The following is a 6,000-nucleotide window of genomic DNA, read 5'->3' on the forward strand; positions in this document are numbered from 1 at the left end:
TATTATTCTCAAACTGAGGTCTGGATGCGACCGAGCAAAGCCGCAATTGCCGGGGCTGTCGCTTTGTTGTCAGTCGGCTTCTCGAAAATATGGAGTCCGTAAGTGAACTGTCCTACTGCTGCTACCGTTCTTTTGACTTCTGCTGACGGTATTGAGTATATTTTGACGACATGCTGGAATCGGTAGTGTATAGGAGTTAATGAAAAACGGTCCGTATTCACGAAAATTTTCCCGGGTAATTGTTAATTTGTTGTTTCAGTTGCCTGCCCCATTACATGTGGATGAGCCTCTAGGTGTACTTCCTGTTAGTGGCCTTTGGATGCCAACTAGTTTGTTGAAAGTGTCTCTACTGATATACATTAAATTCATTTTGTACATTTAAAATTTGTACCACTATCCCGTTGGTTTTGTCCAATGACGTGGAGCACTTTGGATAGATTTTCGTGTTCATTTAAAACAGCTTTTACATAATCGGCTTAGAGTTTAGGAATTGTGAACCTCAAAGCCGTCCTCCGCCAACGAGTATAAAGGGTTGACAGGGGATAACTATGCATTAACCCCTTTTAAATTTAATCCCCTAAGTATCGATTTGAGAGCACACATTTGTTAGAGATTAAGCAACTGAGTTTTTAAACTGCAACCGAGAACAAAGATTGTGTTACTCCATTTTGTCGTACGCAATTGGGAAGTCGAGGAAATAAATGTTAAGTTGGTTGCTGTGAAGAAAACGGTTCCTGAAGACTTACTATGACCGTGAATTTGTAATCAGAAAATGTTTAAAGAAAAACTGCAAGAAGAAAATTAATATTGTGTAAACCCCACGAACCCGTTTTACTCCCGGAAAATTCAAAAGCACACCTCTTTATGAGAAATTTCCGAATCTTGTTAAATCCTGATAACAAAGTACTTTGATATTGGAAAACAGTGAAACAATCTGAAGCTAATTTGATATATAATGACACAGTGTACTGTAATTTGGCTTGCCAGTGACAGTTAAAACCAGTTAAATTTCGATATAAACATGAATGAATGGGAGTATGACATTATGTGGCATGTAAACAAAGATCGCGTACTTTGACGACTGTCAGATTCAAAGCTCACTCCAATACGTTAACTTAAACCAGTGGCGAATAAGCTATTTATTTGTAAATGGTCAGTGAAAATAACTTCAATGGCGGATAACACAACTTACACGTTTGGCAACATTTCGCAGTGCAACACATAAAATATACACATTCCAAAAGACACATACAACGCATGCAACGACTTGTACTAATACAATGAAAAGCAAAATGAATAAATGATACCAATAAAAACAGTTAGGGGTGGGGTCAAAAATCACTGAATGTGAACAGTCTTCACAATACACTACTTTTATTTACAGAGAGAAAAATTAAGAGATAGTCCATAACAAGGCATAAAGCAATTAAATTGCTTACAATTGTGTTTCTCGAAGAAAGGAATGTTTTTGATTATTATCTGTTCTAGGTCAGCGTGATGTGGTGACGGTGGTAGAAGCAGTTTGAAGTTACTGATATGAATCTTATACGTTCATCCAGGCAGCAGTAGCCGACCAAGGCAGACGCAGCAACAGGGAAGTGAACGGCTTTTGTCACTTATAAGTCCCAAACAGATGTATGAAACAGGCGAAACACCCTCAGACTTCAAGAAGAATATAATAATTCAAATCCCAAAGAAAGCAGGTGTTGACAGATGTGAAAATTACCGAACTATCAGTTTAATAAGTCACAGCTCCAAAATACTAACACGAATTCTTTAGAGACGAATGGAAAAACTAGTAGAAGCCAACCTCGGGGAAGATCAGTTTGGATTTCGTAGAAACACTGGAACATGTGAGGCAATACTGACCTTACGACTTATCTTAGAAGAAAGATTAGGGAAAGGCAAACCTACGTTTCTAGCATTTGTAGACTTAGAGAAAGCTTTTGACAATGTTGACTGGAATACTCTCTTTCAAATTCTAAAGGTGGCAGGGGTAAAATACAGGGAGCGAAAGGCTATTTACAATTTGTACAGAAACCAGATGGCAGTTATAAGAGTCGAGGGACATGAAAGGGAAGCAGTGGTTGGGAAGGGAGTAAGACAGGGTTGTAGCCTCTCCCCGATGTTGTTCAATCTGTATATTGAGCAAGCAGTAAAGGAAACAAAAGAAAAATTCGGAGTAGGTATTAAAATCCATGGAGAAGAAATAAAAACTTTGAGGTTCGCTGATGACATTGTAATTCTGTCAGAGACAGCAAATGACTTGGAGGAGCAGTTGAATGGAATGGACAGTGTCTTGAAAGGAGGATATAAGATGAACATCAACAAAAGCTAAACGAAGATAATGGAATGTAGTCGAATTAAGTCGGGTGATGCTGAGGGAATTAGATTAGGAAATGAGACACTTAAAGTAGTAAAGGAGTTTTTCTATTTGGGGAGCAAAATAACTGATGATGATCGAAGTAGAGATGATATAAAATGTAGACTGGCAATGGCAAGGAAAGTTTTTCTGAAGAAGAAAAATTTGTTAACATCGAGTATAGATTTAAGTGTCAAGAAGTCATTTCTGAAAGCATTTGTATGGAGTGTAGCCATGTATGAAAGTGAAACATGGACGATAAATAGTTTGGACAAGAAGAGAATAGAAGCATAGGAAATGTGGTGCTACAGAAGAATGCTGAAGATTAGATGGGTGAGATTACGTAACTAATGAGGAAGTATTGAATAGGATTGGGGAGAAGAGAAGTTTGTGGCACAACTTGACCAGAAGACGGGATCGGTTGGTAGGACATGTTCTGAGGCATCAAGGGATCACCAATTTAGTATTGGAGGGCAGCGTGGAGGGTAAAAATCGTAGAGGGAGACCAAGAGATGAATACACTAAGCAGATTCAGAAGGATGTAGATTGCAGTAGGTACTGGGAGATGAAGAAGCTTGCACAGGAAAGAGTAGCAAGGAGAGCTGCATCAAACCAGTCTCAGGACTGAAGACCACAACAGCAACAACAAGTTCCTAACCAGGAGCGAATTTTATTATACCATCTGTGTGCTTTAATGGCTCAGTTTCTTGTGTTTCTACGTGTAAATTTAATATCTAATAGCCACAATTGTCGAATTTTCGTTTGCGTCGGAAAGTAAACCGATTTTGTGGCATATTAGAAGTTCATAATCAGGGGCAAATTATTTAGTTTCACCTGAGTGCTTCGGTAGATAGGTTTTTGAATATCTGCGTTATACTACACACAATTCGTGCGTTTTCATCAGAGTCTGCAGTAGAGTTATGCAGCACGCGCCGATAGTCCATTTATCTGCATAGTTTAGTTTTCCACGACCTTTAGTACGGACAGGGACTGCTATTGTTGTGTGCGGATGCGTTCCGAGTTGCTCTCAGCTTCAGGCTGTGATGGCTTCGGTTACACAGCTTGAGGCTGCATTGGATGGGCACCACTGTTGTGGGCCGGGCGTGGAAATCCAACGGACGTCCAGCACCGGTGGCCAACCCAGTTACTGCTGGCACTGAGGCTGACCCCTCACCTGTGGTCGAGTGGGAGGTCGCCCCAGGGCGAAGCTGGCGGCGAAAGACTTCCCAGGCGGCCGCACGTAAGGCCTCCACGGTTTGTCTGACAAACAGGTTCCAGGTGCTGTCTGTGGCTGACACTGTCGCTGAGCCGGATGCTGTCGCCTGTCCTGTTTCTGAGGAAACAGCCTGCAAGATCCAGGCAATCGCAGAGGGTGGGATTATTGGTAGTTGGGAGCTCCAACGTTAGGCGCGTTATGGGGCCCCTTAGGGACCTGGCCGACATGGAGGGTAAGAAATCCTATGTAAACTACTTGTGCTTACCGGGTGGAGCCATTCCAGATGTGTAAAGGGTCGTCCCAGATGCCATGAAGATACAGGGTGCAGCCAACTGCAGGTGGTTGCTCATGTCGGTACCAATGATGTGTGTCGCTTTGGATCAGAGGAGATTCTCTCTGCTTTCGAGCGGGTAACATAAGTGGTAGAGGCTGCCAGTCTTGCTTGAAAGCAGAGCTGACCATTTTCAGGTTAATCGACAAGACCGATTGCGGACCTCTGGTACGGAGCCGAATGGAGGGTCTGAATCAGATGCTCAGACGGCTCTGCGACCGTGTAGGCTGCAGATTCCTCGACTTGCAGGAGGCGACTACACGGGTAGCAGGGGCTGTGTGGTGTGGACTGGGTAGTTTTTTAGGTTAGAGGGTCTCGAGAAAACACAAAAAGGTCTTCAGTCACAAAGGGTGCAGGCTGAACACAGGAAAAACGTAGATACAGGAACCATTGGAATAACTGTTGTAAATTGTCTTAGCTGTGTTGGGAAAGTACCAGAGCTCCAAGCGCTAATATCACTGATGCTGAAATCGTTATACGCACTGAAAGATGGCTAAGGCCGGATGTAAGCTCAGCCGAAATTTTTGCGAGTAATCTAACGGTGTTCCCAAAGGATAGGCTAAACACGGTTGGCGGTGGCGTGTTTGTTGCTGTCAGAAGTAGTTTAACTTGTCGCGAAATTGAAATACGTAGATACTTCCTGTGAGGTAGTATTGGCAGAGGTCATTGTTGGCAACCGGAATAAAATAATAATCGGATCCTTTTACCGACCTCCCAATTCAGATGGTACAGTTGCTGAAAGGTTCAAAGAAAACTTGAGCCTGATTTCAAACACGTACCCGACTCATACGATAATAGTTGGTGGTGACTTTAATTTACCCTCGATATGTTGGCGAAAATTCATGTTTAATTCCGGAGGTACGCGTAAAATATCATCCGAAAGTATGCTAAACGCAATCTCTGAAAATTATTCCGAGCACTTAGTTCATGAGCCCACTCGAATAATAAACGGTTGTCAAAACACACTTGACCTCTTAGCAACAAATAATCCTGAATTAATAATGAGCATTAAAACCGATTCAGGGATTAGTGAACGTAGGGTTGTCGTAGCGAGATTGAATACTGTAATCCCCAAATCCTCGAAAAATAAGCGAAAAATATACCTATTCAAAAAAGCAGATAAAAATTCACTTGACGCCTTCCTGAGAGACAACATCCACTCATTCCAAATTAATAATTGTTGACCAGATGTGACTTAAGGGGGGTAGGACGTCAAACGGGCCGACTTGGAGCAGGAGAGGCACCACAGGACATTTCAATTTTCACTGTCTATACTTTTACAAATAAATTCATAAAACTTTGTCAGCATGACCAGGAAGGATTCAGAATTTACACTCATAGCAGTGGAAGTTCTAAAACATAACGAAGTAATTTTTTTACGTGTGAAATTACATCATTTTTTTCACTTATTAATGGCAGCATTTGTTGCTATAGGTACACATTTCTTCATAAGAAAAAGAGATTCTTCGATGAATTTTGCACAGCATACAAACCATATTTAAAGGTGTATGAAACTCTAGAATTTTCCAAATATATTAAAAACTGTGGTAAAAATTGAGGTAATTAACTATAAAATTTGTGTTTTTTCTAAACATGAAGTTTAAAAAATAACAGTTCATTCGTTTTTTCATAAATTAAATAGATTTTAGAGTTTCATACACCTGTAAGTATTGTATATATGCTGTGCAAAATTTACCGAAGAATCTCTCTAACTTATGAAGAAAAGTGTACCTATAGCAACAAATGCTATTAGTAAGTGAAAAAATGATTAAATTTCGCACGTAAAAAAATTAATTTTGTCATGTTTTTAAACTTCCACTGCAATGGGTGTGAATCCTGAATCCTTCCTGCTGATGCTGACAAAGTTTTATGAATTTATTTGTAAAAGTATAGGCACTGGAAATTAAAATGTCCTGAGTTGCCTCCTCTGATTCAAGTCGGCCCGTTTGACGTCCTACCCCCCTTAAATTCAAAGAAATGGTATCGGCAGCAATTGAGAGATTTACATCAAATAAATTAACAAACGTCGGAGCTGATCCTCCTTGGTACACAAAAGGGTTAGAACTCTGTTGCAGAAACAACGAACCAAAC

The sequence above is a fragment of the Schistocerca serialis genome, chromosome 4 (assembly GCF_023864345.2).
Source record: "Schistocerca serialis cubense isolate TAMUIC-IGC-003099 chromosome 4, iqSchSeri2.2, whole genome shotgun sequence".
In the NCBI taxonomy this organism is placed as follows: domain Eukaryota; kingdom Metazoa; phylum Arthropoda; class Insecta; order Orthoptera; family Acrididae; genus Schistocerca; species Schistocerca serialis.